At 48.2% G+C, this 25,789-nt stretch overlaps 1 protein-coding gene and 1 long non-coding RNA gene across 6 annotated transcripts in view; one reads left to right on the forward strand and one right to left on the reverse strand.

Annotated features, from left to right (window-relative positions):
- SLC8A3 (solute carrier family 8 member A3) overlaps nt 1–25,789 on the reverse strand; it is a 151,012-nt gene that overhangs the window by 42,613 nt on the left and 82,610 nt on the right. The window contains exon 1 of one of the 5 annotated variants that reach the window (XM_080394952.1): nt 4,339–4,718. The exons of 3 other annotated variants lie outside the window; for them this stretch is intronic. The gene's annotated coding sequence lies outside the window, so the exon portion shown is untranslated. Of the gene's footprint in view, nt 1–4,338; nt 4,719–25,789 lie in introns of those variants that run through there. One more of the 5 variants, XM_080394953.1, reaches the window with a different exon arrangement.
- On the forward strand, nt 22,427–25,670 carry LOC308066955. Its single transcript, XR_013929378.1, has 2 exons — nt 22,427–23,093; nt 23,141–25,670. It is a non-coding gene; the product is annotated as an uncharacterized lncRNA (long non-coding RNA).

Below are 25,789 nucleotides of genomic sequence, written 5' to 3' on the forward strand. Positions count from 1 at the left end.
TTCGGTTTAAAATTACAGCACAATTCAATACCATTCCCCATAACATGGAGTTAAATTATGAATGTCACATAGTGACAGCACAGGCCTCTTCCATTTCAAGCTCCTTAGGTTAACGTACATTTCCTAATCAGAAGAACTGCCGTAACAGAGATGTCATCACATGGGCCTTGCTCTGCCAGTGTCCTCCTTTGCGGCTCCAAGAAAGTCACTTCTGTCCCTGCTTGTAAAAGGGGAACAAGTGCTCCTTTGCCTCTGAAGCACAGCGTAAGCATGAATGCGTTAATATTTCATGACACTTTGAAATTATGGGGGAGAGAACGCTTGAAATGCATAAATAAATAGAAGCAAGGTTTTTAAGGAGAAGTAATATGCTTTACTACCTCAACTAGTATTGCTGTATGAGCTTCTGAGAATAAGGGATTTGTGCCCAAAACTTACTCAGTTTCAAACTTGGGATTTCTGTTTAAGCCTGTAAAAAGGTTTGCATTGCCTCAAATTGCCTTTTCCTGGGAACTCATACAAATCAGCTAGGCTCGTACTTCCTCTCCATAGAGACTCTGCTGCTCTCATACCCTTAGGCCATCATAGTTTACAACAATATAAATAGCTAACTAACTTTTCATTTAAAAGAAACCAACCCAGCCAGCATCCTCATCAGCTTCTGGAAACACTTCAGCTCTCCACCACAGCTCTGCCTTCAGATACCATAAGATGCAACCTAAAATATTTGCTGCAACAGTATATTCCACCATAATTGTAGCTCTAGTCATAGGGAAGGCAGTAGAGAGATAATTCGCCCTATAATCACCTGCCTTGCTACACAAGCTCATACAACCTGGTGAAACAAACACTAACTTATAGGAAATGGCAAGATGTAGAACTTAATATTAATAGGCCAAACCCTTAAGACTGTTCTTGAACATCTGTTCAGTCCTCGCCAGGACCAAGGAGAGCCTGCCTGAGAAAAGCTCCTGTAAAAACTGACCTCAGTTTCACAGCGAAGGGTAGGTGATAGCTTCTAAGAAACGTGAAGGTGCTCCTGGTCTTTTTAAAAGAGCAAGAGCCCAGGCAAGCCAACCAGGAACATCAGAAAAGCACAGTACGTTTGGAGACAAGCAGTCACGCTGCAGGAACTGGGACCATGTAAGCCATCAGACTCACCTGCAGAACCCAGGGCCCTGCCCTGGAGAATGGGCGCAGAGAAGATGCCATCAGAGGGGGCATCCCAAGGCACCACACCTCTCCTGCCTGCCCTGCTCCAGCCAGGGGGCTGAGCACTGTCATTCCCAAACTCAAAATCTCGCTTTACTATATATACAAAATAAGGCAATAGCTTTTTGGCCCCAAAGCAACTCTGACAGGCCCTGCACAGGGGTTGTTTTCACACCTCACAGTGAGGTGGAGAACGCTGGCACGTTTCTACCTCAGGCAGCTCAGCCACCTGGCCTCAGACATCCTCCATGCCTTTTTGTGTTCTGTCCCTTTTCAGGATTTCTCCTTAAGGATGTTTAGCAGGGCATTCTTCCAGGACGTTGGTCCCATCTTCCTCCTCTTCCCACCTTTCCTGGCTCCACTCCCAGCAGCTCCTGTGTGAGATTCTGGATCCCCAGGAGGACAAATGTGGGACCAGCCAACAGCACAGAGGCAGGCAGAGCTGCCTGTAAGGGGGATGAAGCTGTCAAGAGGGGACAAGCTTAGCTTCCACAGACCTTCTCTGTCTGCTGGCAGGAGGGTGTCCAGAAGCACGACACCAAGGCAGGGACATGTGGCACGTAACCCAAATGAAGACTGGGGTCAGCTCAGCTCCTTACTCCATTCAGGAGCCCTGCTGTGTCCCCAGCTCTCACAAACCAAAAAGTCAGCAGATCTGTCAAGAATGATAAAACCTAGCCATGGGCCCTTAGACCTCTACTTGTTATCAGTTATGAGGCTTGCTGGCAGAGCTTACAGGCTTGCTGTGAACAGGAAGGCCACAGCCATTTCTAGCAATCTGGCCTCTTACGTCCTAACGTCCTAATGCCTCAGACACTTCCACGTGTTTACCCTTGCAGCTTGCCAATGAGAGGGGAACCAAAGGAAGAACAAAGGCAGGAGCTGTGGCTTTCATCCCCAGCGCCCAGCAGGCACCAAAGAGCTCCTTACCACCAGCTCCTACGCTTGGAGAAGACCCTCCCTTAGACAAGGGTTGCTGTAGGTGGCAGCTAGGGATGGAAAAGGATGCCTGAACACTGCCAGGATCCGATGCCTTCAACTAGAGTGTCCAGAGAAACGTAAGCGGCTGAAGCTCCAGCCTCATAAAGCAGAAGTGTGCATAGCTCCCCATGGCTGCACCAGGCCAGCTGGAATGAAACCCTCTGAGGGGGGGGGGGGCACATCGGCTCCTGGACAGAAACCCAGTGTAGCCAGGACTACCACAGCTGGAGCTGTACTTATTGCACGGGCATGTCTTTAAACGTACCAGCTAAGAACTAGGTAGCTTGCTTCTTGTCTGGAGCACTTAAAGCTGTGCCCAAGGCTTGGATAACATATTATGATTTCAAACCACTTGCAAATGTATCTCTACTACTTTACTGCTCTTCAAACACTAATAACACATGGAAAAGGAGGAGTCAAGCTTTACCTTGTATTTGGCTTGATTTTCGAGAGCCAAGATTTTGAAGACAAGCGTACACCCAAAGAAGTCTTTTGTTTGTTATTTTTTCTTATGAATAGGCAGACAATCTGGTGTGCTGGCTGCAAAGGGAAGTCTGTAGTAGATTACACCCTCCTTGCAGGCTGCTGTTGCATTTAAATCAGACAACAGGACAGGAAAGAGCGATAATAAGATCGCTGCTCCATTTTTTTTTTTTTTGCCCCCTCCCCCTACCCTGGATTTTAGAGAACAAGCTAGAGATGAAGGCTGTGTTAAAGCACACATAACAAGCAACTCTGGTCTGCACCTCATGTGTAAGTGATTCTCTCATCTGAGTCCTGACTATCTCTGGAGAACAGCCTGCCAGATGTACCAAAGGTGACGGATTTGTAGTGCATGTCTTGGATAAAACCCCATCTTCTGCATAAGGTGGCTAAGAGATGATGCCTAGGCTGAGCCTTAGTACCCTACATGAAGACATTTATAGGCAGAAGAGCCCTGTTACCTATTGTTTTGTGAAAGGGAAAGAAAAATAACCTCTGTGGTGGAAGAGGAGGAAGTATCAGACAAAGACTAAAGCAGCAACAGCAGAAAACCTACAGGCTGGGTGAGAAACAGGATTTGGTCTGTGCAAGTATCTGGCTCTCACCATGTTCTCTCACCTCAGCCAGGCCAATCCTGGGGCTAGGGACTGAGGAGGGGAAGGTGTGCTTTTGTTCTTTCGGGTTTTGTTTTTCAACCTAACTGCTCAGGTTAAAAGGGGCACCATACATCTAAATTGTTAAAAGGAAAATTATTGAAGCCCTAAAGACGACACTCCCAAGTACTCACACCAGATCCCACATTACCGCTAGTATGCCATGCTCACTCCCCCCCCCCCCCACGTTAGAAACGTAGCCCCATTTTCTGAAGACGCTGAGCACAAAATCATGAAAGAGACCCTGTCTGTTAAGCTCAATGGGAAGAAAAAAACCCCTTACATAAATGCAGTGAAGTTGTGTCCACTCCTACATACACCCAAGGAGCCTGCCATGCTCCCTAAGAATAACTTCTGTTTGTCGCAAGGTGGATCTGCAGTCTCTTTTCTCCCAAGCCCCGACAAAACAGGCTGCAAGGCTGAGTTTATTGCTCTGTCTGGTATCTTCTCATTTGGCTCTAATCCCCTTCAATATATATGCAATATTTCAAATGCTCTTGCAGAGATGGGGCTCTTGTGAAGACCTGACATTTTTATAGCCCTGGCAAGCCATCCATTTCTATTTAATTTAGTTCTTGACACAAATAAATATATGCACCAAGATTTACATATGGGTAGACTGGCCAATATTTTCAGACTTCCATGCTGAGGGCTGCATCTGTACTGCAATCACTGCCATAACTATAGGTGGTGTCAGGCTACTCATGTTTGCTATCACCAGCTAAATTGGAGGCTGCTAAGCAACATAGCCACAGCAGTGAGGAGCTCCTCACAAGCTAAAAGCTACCTACAAATCTGAGGAAAAATTAATTGACTGCATTGCTCTCCAAGCTACCACAACTGTTTTAAAACTCTTGGGTCTCCTTCTACAAGCTGCACTCACAGCACAGACATATCCAGAATTGGAAGCCTAAAACAGCCTTCATCCTCTTCTGCACCCCAACCACACCCCAAAACACTGCAGAGACACACAGCTCCTGCTTCCTCTTCACATTTACAGCCTTCTTACCTCTGACAGTTTTGGCTGTAGCTCCTCCAGACTGCTTGCTAGAGTACACAGAATCTCTACCAGCCCTGGATGGAGGATCTCCTTAATGTCAGGAGATAGCTGGTGCCTATGCTATCACAGCTGCCTCTGTTATCACTGCAGCAGGGGAAGGGAGGGCTGGTGCAGGCAGCACCTGATCTCTCCCCAGCTGGTACCAATTAGGGCAGCCCCCACCTGGGCTATCAGGTGAAAATCAGCCTTCAGAGAAGTGGTAGGAGTGTTTATGCAACCTATCCTCACCCCAAAGAGCTGTGCTTGAACTCTTAGTGGGTGCTCTGTGGGTTGGTATTTTTATTTCCTATCTGGATATAAGATTGTTTCTTCACAGAGCTGTGTTGTGGTCCCAACTGCAGAGCTCCAGGGCTACAGGCTGGAGTTGACTTCCCTTGTTAGCAGCACTGAAACGGAAAGGGACAAAAGCAAAAAGAGAGAGCAGGTTCAGGAGGCTCACAGCTACAGGGAAGATGGGTACCTAAGTGGTTTCCGAGGAAAAGCGCCATACTGGCTTCGAGAAAACCAAGGAAATAGAGCTCAAAGCTGTGAAAGCAGAAGTTTGATCAACACACTGCCTCCTTCCCCTGCCCTGTGCCCCCATCTGCTAAGCCTAGGACTCTGGATGTAATTCCAAAGCCATGCCAGCGTGATTCAGAGCCGCCCTCCTCCCACAGCTCCTGGGCAGCAGCCTTGCCTGGGATGCTGGGCACTGGCACGCCTGACTATTAGCAACTGTTTCTTTGCTTTGTGACCTTCACTGAGCACAACAGTGTAGTGGAGGGTGGCCACCTGACAGATACTTATTTGTTACAGAATGTTTTTACCCTGGTGTAGATGAATGTAGTGAATGAGGCTGAAACTGTACCTGGGAAGGAACAACCGCAGGCACCAGTACATGCTGGGGGCTGCCTGGCTGGAAAGCAGCTTGCCAGAAGAAGACCTGGTGGTCCCAAAGTTGACCACAACCCAGCAATGTGCCCTTGTGGCAAAAAAGGCCAATGGTATCCTGGACTGTATTAGGAGGCATATTGCCAGCAGGTCAGAGGAGGTGATCCTTCCCTTCTCCTCAGCACTGCTGAGGCCACACCTAGAGTACTGCATCCAGTTCTGGGCTCCCCAGCACAAGAAAGATACGGACGTAGAATCGTAGAATATCTCAAGTTGGAAGGGACTCATAAGGATCATCAAGTACAACTCCCTGCTCCTTGCAGGACATACTGGAAAGAATCCAACAAAGGGCCACAAGGATGATTATGGGACTGGAACATCAATCCTATGTGGAAAGGTTGAGAGAGCTGAGACTGTTCAGCCTGGAGAAGAGAAGATGCAGGGAGATCAATGTATATAAATACCTGAAGGGAGGGTGCAAAGAGGACAGAGCCAAGCTCTTTTCAGTGATGCCCAGTGACAGCAGCAGAGGGAACGGGCACACACTGAAACACAGGAGGTTCCCTCTGAACATCAGGAAACAATTTTTTACTATGAGGGTGACCAAGCACTGGCACAGGTTGCCTGGAGAGGTTGTAGAGCCTCCATCCTTGGAGACAGTTAAAAGCCATCTGGACAACTGTCTGGGTAACTGGCTCTAGATGGCCTTACTTGAGCAGGGGGCTTGGACCAAATGACCTCCAGAGGTCCCTTCCAGCCTCAGCCACTCTGTGATTCCATGAATAAGCAGGATGCTAAAATGTTAAATGTTCTAGTAATAAGCAGTGTGAGACTCCTCCCTCCAATGGAATAACCATTCCCCAAAGAGCACAACAAACCAGAAATGACCCAGCAATGGTAGCATATGCTGGGAATACTGTGAGAAAACTATTACAAGCAGAGTACGTGCAAGCTGATGCTGTGTCTGGAACTCATGCAATGGCCCGTAAGACTCAAGCTGATGAAAGCAGTAACGTCTCTGGGCTGTGAGCTTGGTTGCACTGGCCCGCATGTGTTTAATCAACACATTAGTACCTATCTCCTTCAGTCCTAAAAATGCTTGCTATCCTACTGGATAAACACAGGGAATGGCCTCCCTCCTGCTCACTTGATTCAATGGTGTGTCCACAGGGGAAAAAGGATTGGTGACCCCTGTTCTGAGACTGATTAAACCACTGGCTAGAATTCCATGAGCAGGTTAAAGGAAATTACAGCCTATCCCTCTCTTCTGAAAGGAAAAAATACACCCTGCTTGTTATGAAGGCTGAAAATTGTTTGAGAGAAAAGTCAAACCTTGCACTCCTGGGACCTTGAACTAGAATGGCCAATGCAGAGTGGTAAAAGGATGCTAAATATTTCAGTGACTGAAAGAACACGAAGGCCAAGTTATTAAAAATCCATATGGCAGACAGTGGCTCTTAGACCATGGTCTGTGGGGCACTGGTGGCCTGCAGAGCATCCCTACGTGGTTGCCAGACTGGCTGCTGTCACAATGGCAAAGCATCTGTCACTTTTTAAACAGTGACCTGTCCTGCTCTTTCTACTCCTGTCTAAGATTCACAGAGTTTCCCAAGACTATTTTTGACCAGCTAGGCTAAAAGAGAGCCTGAGCCTGCCTGTCTGCACCAGGCTCTCCTGCGGCTCCTTTTGATGGCTGATTTGAAATGTGGAAAGGGAGCAACAAAAAATGCCAGGCAGAGGACTACAGAACATACAAGGAACATTGCAACTCATCTGTCAAATGGTCTGTAAAGAACGTGAGCCAGCAGTATAAGTGTCGTGTTGGGCAGGGTGCTCTAACCAGGCAGCTGTGCCCACTGTTCAGAGAAGATTTTCACCTCATACTCTTCCTATGACGTTTGCTAGTATTTCCTTTCTGGATAATTAGCCCTGGCATTGTATTTGCCTCAGGGAAAGAACAGGGTCAAGAACTGAGAGACTGGAAGAGGAAAGGAAGATGATGGGGAAGCTAAAAATGTCAAGAACATCAGCTCAAGGAAATCCCCAGTTGCCATCTTGGTGGATGATTTTCAAAAGCGAAAGAGGAATTCCCCAACCCCCTTCATTTTCAGCTCACTTTGAAGAGCTCCCTTACACAGTTATCTTGAATAGATGCATCTCCGATAGAAAAACCTGACCTGAAATCTTGTAAGAACAAGGTCTCTTATGTTTCTTTAACTTCAGGGCCAGAAAATCCACATGAGCAGCCTTCATCTATTCAGGGCCTGCGAGTGCCTTCTAGCCCTTCATTAAGCAACGTGACTAACGCTTGCCACGTGTGCTCTGTTATCACTCCCATCCTCCCTCTGGGCTCTGGATGCAGCACAGAGTTTTGTCTTGGTAGGGTTTCATGGTTTTCTTTTTCCAAGGCGCTTGCTGCTGTGTGGTCCTGTCAGCCGCAGCAAGCCGCAGGAAGGCACCCTGCATTTAGAGAGGAAGGGGGCCGTGTCCGGGGAGGTCCCCTGCTCCAGGGTGAAGTCACCCCACCGCCTGGCACAGGCTGCGCCTGGAAGAGCTGATGTCACAGCACCCTGGCATTTACAGCTCAAGCCTGGGGAGAAATAACTGCAAGCACCGTAACATGTTATTGAGCATGGGATTAGTGGGATGTGCCTCTTGCTGGAAGAGAGGACACCTATGCCTAACAAACCAGATGATGTTCCAGGACACTGTGCCAAATGCCCCATGTGCCCAAGCACAACTGACAGTGGGTTAATCTCACCTGGCACATCAGAACAGTCCAGCTTAAAGCTAATTAATTCTTGAATCTCCTTTCTGATGCATGTAGTTTTAAATCAGGCACCTAAATGAAGTCAGGGCTGTTAAGAGGGGGATCTATCTGCAGGTAGCATGTAAAGGGGTTTGTTTCTTTCTTCTCTGCATGGGCAAACAACATTATGAAAACCCCAGCTACTCTGATTCGGTGACCGGAGGCACTAGGTGACCTTATCTCTCAACCAATCTTTGCAGTGGCTCTGTCTCCCTCCCACTCTGTGCTAGGGATGGCAGAGCAGTGCCGCTGGCACGCACAGTGAGTCAGCAGACCCGCAACTCCCCTATCGTGGAAATGCTCCTGCTCCCATGGCCTCACTGCTTGCAGTTTTGCAACTAAGATGGGGCACCCCAGATTTGACAAAAAAATTGCCTCACAAGGAGGCAGGTCCTCTAATGCAGCCAACAGGCCAGTCGAATCTGCACTGGCTGGGCCAGGGTGTGCGTAGAGAGCTGGTCCCGACTGCAGGCAGCCTGCGGGAGCATCACTGCGGGCACCCCTCTGCAGCCTCCAGAGATGAAGGTGGGATGGTCACGCAGCATTTCTGGGAAGCTGAAATTGGTCAGTGAATGAATGGTGGCTTTTGCATTTCTCAGCCTGTGCTCCTGGGAGTAAAATGTTATTATAGCAAGGAAAAAAACGCCACTCTCTGAACTTCTGTTGCTAGCATCTGAACTGAACCCTACTCCTGAGATTTCAAAGGAGCTTCTTGAGCTTTTTAACTTTTCACTGCTCTTTGCATTTCCACGCCTGGACAGTGAAAAGGCTAAGCAGACTAACACTGTTTTCACAGTGTGCAGATTGTGATCGGCACCATCCCAGCAATGCCAGGCCTCTTGAACTTCCAGCCTCAGCCTCTCTGAAGAGGCCTGAACTCGTTTAAACACTCCAATTCTGGCTACTTTTAATCAAAACCTTTGAGATCACCTTTAAGGCTCGCTGCCTTTGTTCCACAGCCAGGAGCAGGTCCCACGCCTTTATGCCTCTCTGACTTCAGCCATAAGCAGCGACTCTTTTCAGACTGAGCAGCACTACCCAGGAAGGACCAAACCCAAGGCCTCGGTATGTGCTTTGTAAGGTACCAGCTAGTCCTGCAATAATGAGGCCTCCACTGCATTTCCATCACAGCTCACCCACTGTGCATCACTGGTCCTCTAATGAGGATGTTTCTGAGAGAAGGTGGGCTGAACTCTGCCCCGTCACTGATGGTGGTGGTGTGGCTCTTTGCCTACATCTCTTGACATCCCCTATGAGGTCTGGATGCCCCTCAATGGAGTTAACTCCCCTGATGGACTTCTGTCATTTCACCTCCTCTCCATGCTGGCAACCAGACAGTGTTCTTTACTGGCCACTTACCTTCTCACCAACAAAGACGTCACCAGGGAAGCACACTCCTTTGTATCTTGCATAGGAGGTGCTGAGAGTCTCATAACACCAATTCACGGAAATATTCACCACAGAATTACATTTACTACTTCCAAGTAGTTTGTACTTGTTCTTAATGACTTTGCCCACGCAAGGAAATGTAGTGGTTTAATTAAAATGGGGTTAAAGTCCAATAGGCTTAAACTGGTGCGAACCACAGTAGAGACACAAAGTAGAACCCTAGCCTACATATATGTTTAAAGAACATAATCAGTTAAAAATGTGTTCCTTGGTGTACAAACAAGCTACACAGCTAATCTAGTATTAACATCCAGATTGCAAAAAGCAATAACCCGCGTAAGGGCTACCTGTGCTACATCTGACTGTGGATCACCCTCTTAAATTTGAACAGCATATTATGATCACTGTTAGTGGAAATGGCTCCATAAAACAAAAATATTAAAATAGTGCCATCAGTCTTTAAAGATCCTGATTATACTTTTGAAATTCATATTGGTCTCAGAATTTGACCCTACATATCCATCCCCTGCTGTAAATTCACTCCTGAAATCAAATCTGTCAGTGGCATGGAGTTTAATTTGATCTTGTGACTCCAGTATTTGCTACTATGCTAACACGTTACATTCTGGACAACATATTAAGCTGTGATATAACATTAGGGTCACACAGACATGAGTAAGAAGTAATGTGAGAGTCAGTGATTGCCCCGATCCTTTGCTGCTGCCTGTGATTTGAGTTATTCATGTTCTGCAAGGGCAGACAGATGATATGGATTTCTGCTTAGAAGCCTGAACCGTGGTGTGATAATCAGATGCCAAAGGTTAGTTTTAGTCCGACACAGAGGTGACTCCTGAGAAATCACCCAGAAAACCCCAGTCCAGAGGGTTAGGGTGGAAAAGGGAGAGAGATGCAGCTGGTGTTCAAGTACAAGCACCCCAGCAAGTTGCACGTACGAACCTCTGGCAGCTCATAAAAAGCAGTCATCTGCACATACGCCTACTCATCCCTGTGGTACAGACTTCCACATAAGAGGTAGTGCTTCTTTATAGTACAAATGATAGGTGTGGAGATACACACAGCAACGCATGCTAACAGAGTGTACCAACATTGATACCTACATGCTTAAACATCATCCTCACCAGGAGACACAGGATCTCCTGCCTGCCCACACTGTTTCCTCCAGGAGAGGATGTGTCAGCGTGCCAGCCTGCAGTGCCTCTGGTGGCAGCATCACCCACTGATAGGTGAAAGATGGGACCAGCCTGGGTCCAGCGTGGGTGGGGTTAACATTAGGCAGAATATCTTCTTTCCTCCTTGTTGATGCCCAGGAGGCCAGGATGAAGAGGAAAGGAAGGGAGGAAGAGGAAGGAAGTAGAAGGACCCTGGATCCATCATACCAGGTGGCCTCTGCAGACTTGGCCTTGGACAAGGTGGTGGGAAACTTGTGTATTCAGGAAACCATCCATTTGACCTAAGGTCTGAGGATTGAAACCAACAGCAGGGGAGAAAAATGGAGTCTGTGAGGTCTTTATGGTATAGACCCATCCATGCTGCAGTTACACTCAAATGGAAGGGCTGAAAGACAACAGCTTGGTACCACTGTACTGATGGTAAACTGTCTTTATCTCAACCTACAAGTTTCCTCACTTCTGCCCTTCCAATTCTGTCCCCCATCCCACCTGGGGGAGTGAGTGAGCAGCTGAGTGGGGCTTAGTAGCTGGCTGGGGTTAAACCAGAACAACCTCACAAGGGGAACAGCATTTGATTCCCACAAACAAACAAAAAAAAGAAAGTTAAGAGGAAGCCTTGTCCCCAGCATCTACATCAGACAAGTTTGGGCAAAGCTGGGTTATTAATAATTCCAAGAAAAGGCTTTCAGAGGGCTCCTTCCATAAACTTTCATCTGGGATACCTGCCCAGGAACAGACAGCACTCATGCATATTCTTCCCCCATCACCATTTATTTTGGACTCCTCTTTGAACAACCTATCCTCAGTCACCCAGACAGCAGAGCACTCACAGAGATAACCATGGTGATTTTTCCAGATGCAGAGCCAAACCTACTAGAAACTCAAAGAGACTGCAGATCTCACGCTTTGATTCCTTATTTCAGAGCGAGGGTGCTCAGATCTGGATCTAGAGTGGACAGAAATGCAGGGCTGTTGATCTGTGGGTTGCTCTTGTTGGACCAGCGTGTGACTACATCGGGTCACTGCAGAGTGAAGCAACCCTGGCTTGCATGGCACTGAACACAGTGACTGCTGGAGATCTGGGCCAGGCACTGAGGGACAAACCTGAGAGCATTCTCTGGAGCATTTGGCATCTGGAAAACTAAAAAAAAAAATAATCTCTTAACAAGCTTCTTGCTAGCTGCTCCCTCCCAGACATTTTTGGCTCTCATAAATGTGAATTAAGACTTTTCTATAAAGATGCAGAAGATGCAGCTGGCAAAATCCTTCCTTGAACATGGTCAGGGAAAACTAAGGAAAGGGAAAGAAAAGCCATTCCATGGGATGCTCTGGTCCTCGTTGCATCACCTACCACACAGGGCCTGGAGAAAGCTGCCCCACCTCCCTGTGCTCCAGACTGGCTGGCCAGTGAGACCTGCTGTGAAGGAGCAAGCTAGAAGCAGCCTCAGCAGAGCCTCCCAAAACCAGCTTCAGCAGGAGCCTTCATCGGGGAGCTGCTTTTCAGCTGAGACTCTTGGCCCCAGCCTCTGCCTGAGCTACACCGCAGGCATGTGCATATCACGGCTGTGCCTGGCTGCACACACCCCACCAATGCAGCCTGGACCTTGATCTGCTCACTACCCACCCCCATCCCTGTCTCACCACCATGGACCTCTCTCTCCTCCTGCACATCACAGATTTTCCATTGCCAGGCTGTGCTCAACCTCAGCAGCTGATGTTCACCACTGACATTACACACCACCAAGCCCTCCGAGTCCAGGCACATGCAGGCAGCTTGTTCTGCCTTCTGGGCATCAGAAAGCAGGACACTAAAACGTATATGGACACATGTGCTTTCTGCTGCATCCTCCTCCCACACACCCTGAACAGATGACCACCCACGGTGCTGAGCCAGTCCTTGCAGCTTCAGTTTGATATTATTCATCCTGGTTTCCAAAGGTGATGTCCCATCTGGGAGCGGGCAAGTCTAACAGGTCAGTAAGGCATCCCAAGGTGCCTTCAGGAAAGTAGAACATTCATAAAACTAACTGTGGAATATTGGCTGTACTGCACATCATCGCTCTAACTGCTGCTTGCTCACACCCAGGTAAACAAAGAAGCCAAGAGTGCGCAGCCATTTCATTTTATTAATTAAAGTGACTGGCATTTATACAGCACCCAAGCACTTTGCAAATCTTAATTAAGCTTCACAGCAGCCCTGAGAGGTGAAACGTGTTCCCGTTTACAAACAGTAAAAATGAGACACAGCGAAGTAAGTGACCTGCCAGTGCACTCAGGAGCTCAGCGGAAAAAATGGGAAAGAATCCAAGATCTTGACGCCTTCCCATCCCTCTCCCTAGCTGCTGCTCTACATGCCAAGTGCTACCCCACAGCTCTAACCCTCACCGGACACCACAGGGACCTCTAGCTCAAGCAGACACATGTGAGTGGAAGTAACACCAGCACAAAAACCTGAAATATTCTCCCATGCCTAAGAGATGCCTCAGGGATCTATAAAAATTTTATTATTTTTCATATATTGAAACATGTGGAGAATCTACAGCCAAGGCTTCAGTACGCCTCCAAAGTTCATTTCACACTGCCCAGGGCCACTGATTTTTATTGTGCTAACGCTGGAGAAGAGTAATACTGGGTGTCTGGGCACAGAGTTATTCCTGCTGAGAAATGTCCCCAGCAGCCAGGGGAGAAGAAGGGAGACCCTGTCCTCACCAGCTTGCCTGCCCTGTCCCCGGGGAAAGCCCCCCTCCCCCGTGCTCCCCACAGTCACACCAGTGCCGGGGCAGCACCAGACCTGGGGGCTGCCGGCAGTGGCCTTCCCCGGGCACCACAGCCACCGGCACTGAGGAACAGATGGCAAGAGGGTGGCTGAGGTGTGGAGGGATGCAGAGGAAAGGGGGAAGGCCACCACCCAGCATTGGTGGGGAGAGTATCTTTGGTCTGGGAGCAGGAGGAGGACGAATGGGCAGCCTGACACTCCACGGCTGCGGCAGGGATCTGTTCCCATCTCTTTGGGTGGGACCTCACGCTGCAAGAGCAGCGCTTTGGCAGAGAACGCCTGCCTGAGGGAAACAAGCCTGACAGATATTTTGCACAAATAATTGAATTATTTTTAGATGCTCAACACATCCATTCGCAAGACAGCTAGCCACACAGAGATGAACAGATTTCGCAGCCCCCTACTAATCCACTGAAACAGCTAATCTCCTTAACCCTTGTAGCTCATGAATAATGGCAGACACATGAAAAGGCATTGCACCTCGTTACTTCTGCCCCAGACACTGTCCCCAAAGGAAGGACAGGACCTGCAGCAGGGCTTTTTTTGTTTGTATTATTATTACTATTGCTAAAGAGAAAGGCAGGTTCAGATAGGATGCCAGCAGAAAGGGACCAGGACCAACCAAGCAAGGAAGTGCTCCTACAACAGAGAGACCTTTCCTTACTTCCCTCCTTTGCTGTTTCTTGCAGCTTGACATATGCACAGGCATGATTCATCCCTGCTAAAGCAAAAAAGGGTCATCAGCAGCCATCCCAAAAGCATGATAGCTGGGTCGAGGGAGGAGCGGTTATTGTCCAAGTGTCTCTAAAAGCCCCAAGCTTAAAGGCCAAAGGCTTGGTTTGATTGAGCATGGAAAAGAAACCCCTGCAGTCACCTTCTGCTTTAATTTGACTTTTCATTACTTTCGCTAGAACAATCTGAAGCATCTTATTTTGAAAGACAGCTCTGTCTCAGCACTCTGCGTACACTGTTTACGCTCAGTTCTGCCCTCAGTCCTCACAAGAGTGAGGCTAGGATCCTTCACAAGAGCAAAGGTAGGGTCTGATTCCCAAAGGCTGCATCATCATGGTTTTGTCTATAATGCATGCTTTAAACAACAGGTCTGTAAAATCTTATCAGTTGCAGCAAAACCTGTGAGATAAACAGCATACAGAGAAAAGATCCCTAAATACATGCATAAACACACTCAAACAAATCTCAGGGGAGACAGAGGCTGTGTCTTGGGCTTTCTACTCTCCACATAGCCAGGACACAAAGATAATATCCTGGTATTTCAGTGCTGCTGAGGAAATAACCCAGCAAATATGTTTGGTTGTATTTCAACTAGGTCTATCAGCAAATCTGCAAAATTCCTGGAACTGCGACAAAAAGGATCACACAACACACTCACAGTGGCGAACAGACATTGCTGCATCCAGAAGAGATGCAGGAATTGCCCATCCACAGGTGTTAGTATGGCTGTATCAGTTCTTGCTGCTAAATGCTTTGGAAAAACCTCTCAACTGCTGCAAAACAGAGGGACCTGTGCTTTTCTAAAGCTGTCACTGCATACTTCCACATAATCACATATACCTGGGTGAATTTCTAGCACAGTTAAGGTGTAGAGGCACAGGGGGCAGAAATATTTCTACATCTCATGAAATTCACATAAAGGATCCACAAAAGGCTATGATTTATTTTGTCAGCATTCCCTAACCTGAGCATACCCACGCTCTGCTGCTGGGAGAACCTGTGCTAAGTTTGGCCAACCCAGCCCCACAGCGGACCAGCAAAACTAGTAACGAGCCCTGTCAGTGCACACGAGTGTACAGCAGTGCACACCAGTGCAGAGGAGAAGGCTCGGCCCTTCCCAATATCTGGCCACAGCACTACAATCCTGCATTATCAAGAAATATGCACCAAAAAGTCTCAAAGTTATCCCAATCCAAGCTCAGGCCAAGGTGCACTGAAGGAAATGCCAAAGTTAGCTCTGACTTCTGCAGAGACAGCACAAGTCCCATAGCTGGCAGTGGGTCTGCAGCAACAAATCTAATTTATAGATCACTTTTCCAAATTCAGCAATATTTTCAACATAATTACAGCAGTACAAGGCTGAGTGTTCATGTCTTGGAAGATCCTTAGGGATCCTAGTATCCGTGTATGTCTACTGTTATCCCTGCTGCTGTGGAAAGTGTTCTTTATGGAGAGCCTGTTTGCCAACAAGTGATTTTACCTGCTCTGGAAACCTGAACTTGAAGAAAATTCTCTGAGATTCTCTACCGACAAATTTAACTGTTCCTTCTGAAATGTCTACAGCTTTTTTCCTAACCTGGAGAAAAAGAAAAACCAAAAAGCCAGTGCTACAAGACAGTGGTGGTGGATTTTTTTCAGAAGTTTTTCCATACTATTCAGAGAATCATCAAAATGGGCCAACAAGTGAACTACAGATTTTCCACCACTTTGTAGAAGTGCACAGCAAAGCATCCGCTCTGTCCTTCCCACCTCAGTTCTGTGAGACTAAAGCATCTAAGATTTCAACTTGTTAGGAATGTCACAGTAGTACCTCTTACCAGCAACAAAGTCAAAATTAATGTTAAATTAGCATTAATATTTAAAATAAGTTATTCTATTCCATGCTGCTTTGTTTGTGAGGAGATCAGGGTAGTCTCTGAGGCTTTCCAGTTGGCTTCCCTGCCAGGGCATCTGCTAGCTGAAAACTGATACATTCCAGCGTTTTAACTTGTTCAATACTACAGCATCTGAAACGTGGTCGAGATGGATGGTTTCTTCAAAGCAGTTCTTGCTTGGGACTTCTGAGTGGGGAGCCCAGTTGGATTATAGTTAAAATTTACAGATTTTGGAGTACGGAAAGGTCCTTTTTCCTGTTTGCCCTTTCCATCAGCCTGCTCTGTCTGGGGGTGTCCTGATGTCAGTCCTGCTCCCCCATCTGACTGCACATCCTGGCTCCCCATTTCTCCCCATCCTGCTCTGCCAAAGCTGAAACAACATGAGCAAAGACTCCCTCCCCACTGCCCTGCTCCCTGCACAGGGCTGTTCACCAGGAGCCTGGGCTTCTCCCCACACCTCCCACCAACCAGGGCACCACTAACACCTTCTCACCTTGCCTGCAGCCAAAGGAAGCTGAAATGTAGAAGCTGTGACTCACGGGGAGAGCAAAATGCAATGCTGCTTGCAGCTCACTGCTTCTCCAGCCTTGATGCACGGCTGGAATCACCGGGGACTACCTAGACAGTTCCCTGCCAGACCTTGCCTCTTTTATAATCAGGTGTCCCTGCTGTGAGACTGCAGTGTTTCCCCACTGGGAACATTTCCCCCCACAGCGAGGGGGAATAATGCCAGTGCACACCAGCCACTCTAGAAAAGACTCTGGGAATGGTCTGGCAAAGTGACAAATAGTCCTAGGCAAAATCAACGTTTGGCTGAAGCCAGGCAAACACCTGTTCAAACACTGCTCAGCAGCATCCCTAAAAGCAAACCTCCCCTACATGCTGAGTCCCCTCAGATGGTGCCCCAGAGACAATCCCACGTCTCCCCTACCCAATCGTGTTAGCACCCTATCTCTGGAGGCACGGGGTGCTTGGCCACTTCCCAGGAAGGACCCTCTCGCCAGTGCCAACAGAAGACCCTCTGCCCAGGACAGCTGGACCCCCACATCTCCAGGCACAGCCCCAGCCCTGTCCTGTCCCCAGGCCCAGCAGCCCGCTGGGGTGTCTGGCACACAGTGATTGCTCTGCAATAATCAGCTGGTAGTCAGAAATTAAGCAATAGCTTTTGACCGGAGGCACTGTGGGCCAGCTGCTCGAGCTGTGCGAGCGTACTGCTGCACACTGACCCTCTTCCCTGGTCCGGCGGCTGTGTCCTCCGAGTGCCCAGCTCCACACAGGTGAGGCTTGCAGAGACACCAGACCAGGAGGGGAAGGAGACAGGCTTGCATAGAGGATGCAGCAGGTACACAGCCACAAGTGGTGGCAGAATGTCCCCTCCCGCTGGTCTGGGCACCAGCATCTGATGGCTACTGCTGCTGCACAGGAGACAGCTAAGGAGGAGGCATGCATCTGCTGACAGACACCATGGCACATTGCAACAATCACCATCCCAAATGGCACCGGGAGCAGGACACAAGCCTCTCGCAGCACCTGGTGTGCCAGGGAGAGACAGCTCTCCAGAGGCCTCCTCCCACTCACACCCTTTCTCTCAAGCCAATGTATGAGCTCAGGTGTCCGGAGAGGAAGGTGCAAGGCCCAGGGTATCACCACACATTGCAGCGGTATTAATGAAATCCTTCTCACACTGTACTGGAAATGCAAAGCCTCCTTCCCCAGAAGCCAGCGCTTCCAGCAAGATGCCTGCTGTCTTCACATCCCAGGTGTTCCCCATGAAAAACCCCACCACATCAAGGTTAAGCAGCACTAGACCGCCGAAGGGTTAAAGCCAGAGAGGCAATTTGAGATATGACTGAGCTGAGCCTCAATACATCGGAGGGTAAAAACCTCAGGGAGGCTTTTGCTGAGAATCTTAACAGGATCAGCCTATGGGATTCATTTTCATCCAGAGGTCAGTGCCCACGTATCAGCTAGCAAAGGGGCCAGGTGCCCTCCTTGCACCAGGTTGGCTACAAGGAGATGCCCCCTACAGCCCTGGGGAGCCCACAGCTTCACCCCTCCACAACCTGCTCTTGCTCAGCAGGACCTAGGTTGCTGCTCCCAGGCTCCTGGCTTTCCCTGCTCTGCAGGCTGGCTGGAGGCCCAGATCTCACCTTCACACTGCCCAGTGTACTAGCTGGCCCTCATACAGGGCACAGGTGAAATTTCAATAATTGCAATGGCTGTTAAACAAGATCCAACAAAGCCACTGTCCTTGCACTTCTTTGACTCCCTTCTCACATCTAGCCTTATTTCCTTCCATGGAAATGAGCCTGCAGGGATCACTTCATTTATGCTGCTCAGCACTACCAACTCCAGTAATGTGATTCCTCATTTGCATCACCAAGGGTGTAAATTTGCCCCAAAGAACTATGATCCACCCACAAAACTCTCCCCTGAGCCAGACAGAGGAGGAGCAGAGGGAAAAAGATAATGGCTGGGACAATCTAGAGTAACAGAAAAATCCAGGAGAAGAACCGTAAAGAAAGGGAACAGGAGTAATCTGCAATGCTACCTTATGGATTCTTCAAGTAAAGCTGAAAAAAGCCATATTTCAAAAATCCCCCCTGACTTGGGCACACCTCTAGCCACTGCATTTTGCCCCTGGATGCCTGCTGCATTCATAGTGAAACATGAAGAAAAGCACGGAGAAATGGCCTGTGGAACTGGGATGCTGGAGTGTCACAACTCATCACAGGGTGGAGAAAAAAACACCCCAGAGCTCTGACAGCTCAGCCCTGCATGTCACATCAGTGTCCATTGAGGAAAGCAGGCACAGGAGCTGTCTTGGTACAAAAAACACTCTGCACAAAACCAGCCATGTCTGTGGGAGGAGGATGGAGCTCAAGGGACCAGTGGAGGTATCTCAGAGAGAAATGAAAGGTTCAGTTTCAAGCTAGCTAGAAGACTAAAGTTTAAAAGACCATGTCTAGCTGTACAGCTTCCTAACAAAGACCCAAATTCCTTTTCCACCACATTTTCCATAGTGTTGATAGCAAAGTATCACACATGATATTTGTGTTGTGGTTAACACTCTTGCAGGAGGTGGGGAAGCACTCAGGTTTGGAGCAGCAGGTCAATGCATACATCTGAACAGTGACACCAGATTTTTTGTGACTCAAGCCTACTTTCCCAAGGGAGAAAAGGGCATCCCATGGGCTCAGGTTCACACAGAGCTTGCTCCTGGCTAGGAACCACTAGTATGGTGAGCGGTATCAGCATCCTTCTTTTGCACAAAACAGATGAAAGGCAACGGACCCAAAACCCAGCTTGCAGGGCCTGATGAGGGAATGAAAGGAGAAAAACTGGGACTATTCCTCACCACTTGCAATTTGGGGAGCACGTAGCTACAGACCCCTGACAGCATCTCCCCTCCTGCCTGCAGCTTCTGGTCTGACTGGTGCCATCACAACCACTATACAACGTTATTTCCTTTGAATTTCAGGCATTCACCACGTAAGAGCTCACCATGAGAACTGAGACAAGGTGAATGTTTTCAGAATGGTTTCCAGGGCCTGGGTAATTCAGTTTCATCCTGAAGTTACTGGTTCCCACACAGCCTCACTAGGAAGGCAGACTGATAGCTAATGGCCAACTTGGGGTCCATCTCATATATGATAAACAACTATGACATCCCAGAAAAAAAGAGCAAACGCCAAAGAAGCAATAGTCATGCTGAGAATGGCAAAGATATGTAGTTAAAAATAACTAATGCTAGAAACGCTGTGTAAAGCAAACATTACACCAATCTCCCAAGAGTGACATTTTAGAAGATACTCATGGAAGCAGTCCTGTGTATAGCCGGAGTGAAGTTTTGTGCACTTCACTATGTCTCAGAGGGGCAGAAACAATTTTGAGACCTCTGCCTGATATTTGCTGTTGAGTTTATGTCTCCTAGAAGTGCCTCCTGTGGTCTTAAAAAAGGCAGAGTAAAGGAATCCCAGGCAACCACTTTTCCAGCAGGAAAAGCCACTTGGAATTCCTTAGTTCCCAGAAGGTGCTAGACAGGCCCTGTCCTTACCCTGCCTCCCACAACAAAATAGCAGATGCCTGCCACACTGAGCAGGTGACCAGCTCAATCCCCCTCAGCATCCTGGCAGTGCCCAACTCCAGCTGGTTTGGGCATGGTGCCTGCAGCACATCACCTGTGTTAGAGGTCTCTAAACAGGGCTGGCATTCAGCTCCTATCTTGAAGCTTGAGGACTCCTTTCATCCCAATTTGTACAACAAGTGATGCTATTCTTATTCAGAGAAATGTCTCATTCATCGAAATGTTCTTCACAGATGGGAACAAAAAGCCTTGTGCACTGGAGAAGCTCTTAGCAAATACTGGGTGGCAGCAGAGCTCACCCTCCTTTCCTGCTGCAGCCCCATCTGTATGGCTTTGCTACCCTAATGCCGTTATCTGACAGATCATACTCACCTGTTCCCTCTTCCCCACCCTTTTTCACTAGCCTCTTTCCTCGGTCTGTCTCCAGTCCCCGGGCAGATCCACAGACCGATCTAACCCACTTGGTTTGAGAAAGAAAATCTCTTTGCCCCAACTCCTCTCTCAAAAACCCCAATGCACTCTCCAGTCTCTTCCCAACTATCTCAGTGTCTCTTCAACTGTCTGATTATTAATGCTGCATAATACTGAACTCAGATGTGGCACTAAAAACCTCCTTCAGGAAATACCCAGCCCCACCACCTCACTCAGGTGACCACAGGAAAAAACCAGAAATTCATGCTCCTTTCCTTGTGGGATCTCTGGGGAATTGTATACACATCCCTTGCTCACCCAGTAGTGACTCTTGGCAGCTCAGAGGATTTTTGGAACAGATTAGTCATACCCAATGCCTCAGGTACTCTGCCTGCACCCAGCTTTTTGGGAATGGAGGACGTGGTTAAGGGACGGCATCCCCACTTGAGTTCTCAGAAGACAGCCTGGAATTAGCTGTGTAGGTCTCAGTAGCACAGCTAAACCAGAGGCAGCATTTCAGCCACCTTCTCCAAGCTACTTCTAAAACTTTCAAGGACACAGACGAGCAAGGGTGAGACAGACAGTGAAAGGAAAAATAGGAGAAGGGAATAAGGAGGGGTGAGATGCTTGAGAATGTAGAGATTTGCCTTGTGCTGTTCCCTGAAGGAAGCACCACACTCATCCAGGCTTATGTTACACTGGGAGGCAAGACAGAGAAAAAGAAAATAGGTGATGCTGGCCTGGTGACACAGGCACTCACCTTCATGGAGTACCACTGGTATGGGGACAAACTCCTTTGATTGCATGAGCTGCTGACTCAGGCATAAGCCCATCTTATACAGATGGATGAGATCCCACAGCAAGGGGAGGCACGAGGAGGGGGGACACTCTGCCAACCCCTGTAAGCGTGGCTGCGTAAGGTACCAGCATCACCGCTACACAGGGAGCCACCAACAGCTCTGCAAACAGACAGGGCACCACAGTGCCTCCCATCCCTGCTGCTTGCCGCTGGGGAGAAGCACATGGTGAAGGTGCAAATCCCACCCCAAGGTCTCCTGGGTCTGTAAGTGGACCATTGCCAAGACAGCGCATGTGACAGCAGTGGAGGGCATGTCCTATTTGATAATCTCCCTCTTATCCTCCATCCAAGGAGCAGCATACCTCTCTCCTTCCTCCATCTTCAAACCAAGGCTCAGTAGGAATACAAAGTCACCTCAGACACACCAGGAGGTTTCCTAATTAGTCAAACAATCTTCCAAAAATATGATTAAGATGTCTGCTCCAGACCAGTAGTATATTTCAGAATATTATCTGGGTATGAAAAAGGGTATTTTTAGCATGCTACAGACTTCACAGTTCTTCAATAAATTTAGAGAGCTCAACAGGCATTAGGGAAGACCTTCATCCTGCAGCCACAGGGGTGACAAAGACAACTCAGATGTAACAGGAAGGTGTGCCGGCTTTGGCTGCGATACAGTTAATTTTCTTCATAGCAGTTCGTATGGGCTATGTTTTGGGTTTGTGCTGAAAACAGTGTTGATAGTACAGGGATGTTTTAGTTATTGCTGAGCAGTGCTTACGCAGAGCCAAGGCCTTTTCTGCTCCTCTCCTTACCCCGCCAGCGAGTGGGCTTGGGGGGCACAAGGACCTGGGAGGGGGCACAGCCGGGACAGCTGGCCCCAGCTGACCAGAGGGATATTCCATACCATATGGTGTCATGCCCAGCATATAAGGGTGGGGGAAGAAGAAGATGACATTCAGAGTGATGGTGTTTGTCTTCCCAAGTAGACATTACACATGATGGAGCCCAGCTTTCCTGGAGGTGGCTGAACACCTGCCTGCCCATGGCATGGAAAGTGGTGAATTAATTCCTTGTTTTGCTTTGCTTGTGTGTGCAGCTTTTGCTTTACCTGTTACACTGTCTTTATCTCAACCTACAAGTTTTCTCACTTCTCCCTTCTGATTCTCTCCCCTGCCCTGCCAGGGGGGAGTGAGCGAGCAGCTGCGTGGGGCTTAGTTGCCAGCTGGGGTTAAACCACAACAGTCCATTTTGACGCCCGACATGGGGCTCAAGGGTTTGAGATAATGACAGATTTGATTGGATTGTGCTAGATCGGATTTATAGCTGTTATTGATGTTTAGCTATTAATTGGCAGGCCTCTGTGCTTGCCATGGGGTTTGCTTTCTTTACTGTAAATTAGAGTCTAGTGCTCATTAGTGGCTGCTTTTTGCTTTCGCCGCTTGTCATCTTACTGTGCTGTGCCCGGGAACATTCTGCTAACAGCAATGGTGATGCACCGGGGCTGGCAGATGGCCAGGGCATGGCTGCCATTTCTGTGCTGCTGTACTGGACAGGCTGGGACTCCAGTGTGAACTCAAGTCAGAGGGACTGTGACCTGCGGTTAAGTCACACGGGAGCAGGACACACTGAAGTGTATGTGGCCATGGATAAGCCCGTGCCAGAACAAGTACATCTCAAAGCGTCTGTGGCTGTGGTTATGTCTGTGCCGCAGCAGGTATGCCTCTGAAGGAATTGTGGCCCAAGGGTAAATCCATGCTGGAGAAGGTACACCTCAAAGCACTGCGGCTATGGATAAGACCACGCTGCAACAGGCACGGCTTGAAGCATCACTGGCTGTGCATAAGGTCATGCTGGAGCACCTCAAAGCATGTGGCCATGGATACGATACAGCAGGTATATCATGGAGGGACTGCAACCATGGGTAAGGCCATGCTGGAGCAGGTTTACATCTCAAGGGACTGTGGCTGTGGGTAAGGCTATGCTAGAGCATGTATATCTCAAAGGCATTGTGGTTCATGGAGAAGGACTGTTGATGGTAAACTACAACAGCACAGCAGTAACATTCTCCTCTATAAATACCAAAGCCAACAGAGGGTAAGTAACAAGGCAGTTTGAGAGGGGGCTAATTGGAAGAAGAAAAAGCCCTTTGCCTACCTGGCTTGACCTCAAAAAGCCAGAGCACTACCCTGCAATGCACAAAGATGCTGCCAGTCTGCTGCTGCCGAGACATTGGGCCCCACTATTCAGGTGAGACAGACTATGAATTAAGTATGTGAGAACCGGTTTCACAGAGCTGAACTCCACGTCCATTTTTGTAGCATCACCAGTTTTAGAACATCATTAAGAAACTGACATTTTTTACATTTCCCCCCATTTCTTTTCATTTTCTCTTGCCAACAAACTGCCAGATCCCAGCCAGAAATGCAGACAGTGTGCTGAAACCTAATTTGAAAAGATAGTCTTGCTTCTAGCTGAATTACTACAAGTATCCAAATTTCACAAGAGACAGGAATGTCCCTTCTAGGTGTGGAGCCTCCATACAGGTTTTATAGTCCAGCATTTACCTATAGAGGAGAAGAAATGAGAGCAGCATCGGGAGGGAATTTTTGGTCTCTCCTGTCCAAGGACAGGGGTGTCAGACTGCAACAATGCTTCGTTATGGGTACAGAACTACATTCTGGAGGGTTTCTTAATATGGCAACAATGGCATATTAAAGCCAGAGGATGAGATACATGCCACATCAATACCTTTCACATCACAAGTTATAAAAGCTGGGCTTTCTAGCTTGAGTAATAGAGAGTCCCTTTGCGAGAGTTACATTTTGCCTCTACTGCTCATTTGAACAACACCAGAGAAAGAAGTGACTGTCATTGCTAGAGGGGCTCCAACCACTTCTGTCATCACACTGAGCTGGGATTCATGATGCCTTTAAAAGAGAGCAGGGAAGAGCTCATGGAAGCAGAGAGATGGAGATTCTCATCTAACCTGCTGGACTTACAGGAGTGGGATGGGTGGGAAATTACATTCATTGAAAAATCCAAGAAAGGGATCTCTTATAGGCAGACCTCTCTATTATCGGTCTGACCTGGACTGCAGGCTAGAGGTTTTATGATCTACTAGCAACATAGGACAGCACTTGAGCCTTACCCTAACAGCAGGATGTTGCTAGCTAGTAAGGATCCCTGGACTTCACCTGTTTGACACAGTTCTGATGGGTTATGGCAGAAATAAGAGAGATTAGCTGTTGCCATTCTTCCCAGCCTGGAAGAATCCAGGTGACACACATCCCCTATCATGTTCTTACTGAGGACTCTGAGAAAGCATCTCTGAAGGAAAATCAGTGGAGGATACAGTTATGTATACATGTGGTACACGTTACACTGCAGCCTCACGTTTAAATGTGACAGAGTGAGAAGATCTGCATCTAGAACCTCGGTAGATTTACTGCCCAATAACTTTTTTTTTGAGAAAAGGTATTAACAAGTATTTCAAATACTATTTACAATGTTTTGGTGGGTATTAAAATACTTCTGTACTACAGAGTCATACAGTGTGCTCTCTCTGAAGGCTGCTGGGAAGGACTGTTAACACCTGCACTCAGAGCAGACATCCATGTGATGACCCTGAGGTCTGACGGCATTAATGCTCTCTGAAAAGATATCCAGGGCCCGTGCTCCAGCTGTGGTGCAGGAGGAGAGGCAAGGTGCAGCACCGTGCCTAACGCCCAGCTGCCCAGGCTGGACCCTGCAATGCTCTCAGAGCCACAGCCCCATCCTTCCAGGACACACGACCTGGATGATGGCCAGCTGATGCTGCCGACTTTGCTCCAGCTGTGACAGTCCCCCACCAAGCTGCAGGAAGCACTGGTGCCAAAGAGCAGGAATCTCACCGAGGAAGTCTGGGAGAGCCCCTCGACAGCACTGGCAGCCGCCTCCTCCAGGCAACACGAATTTTACCTGTGCCACTCCTTGATACACAGCCATTTAATCTTTTTCTTTCTTTCTTTCTTTTTTTTTTTAATCCTCCAGAGACCACACAAACCCCACAGGCTATCTACTCTGGAGTTTGAACATCCCAACAGAAGCAGAGGAAGAACAGGGTTTTCATTGTTATCACAGCGCTGCCACCACCTCTAATTAGACACCACCATGTGCTGTGGCACTGGGGGCTGCCAGGGCCAGCCCCGCTAGGCTGCAGGGAAATGTGCTACACACCAGCTCCAGTGATTACATACACTGCTTTTGAGAAATAGAGAAGAGGTTTTTAACAGGAAAAAATTAGTAAGCCTAAAACCAAAGATAGTTTGGGCTTGGGGGCTGTAGACTTAAAAAAAAATAAAAGTGGCTACAATGACACAGCTAGCTGGTAACTCCCTGCCTGGAAGCCAGGCAGCCGATCATCACACCAGTGCCAGCCAGGACATCTCAGGGTAGGTTTTTCTTTTGGCAGATTTGTATCA

The sequence above is a fragment of the Falco punctatus genome (genome assembly GCF_963210335.1).
Source record: "Falco punctatus genome assembly, chromosome: 7".
NCBI classification, from domain to species: Eukaryota; Metazoa; Chordata; class Aves; order Falconiformes; family Falconidae; genus Falco; species Falco punctatus.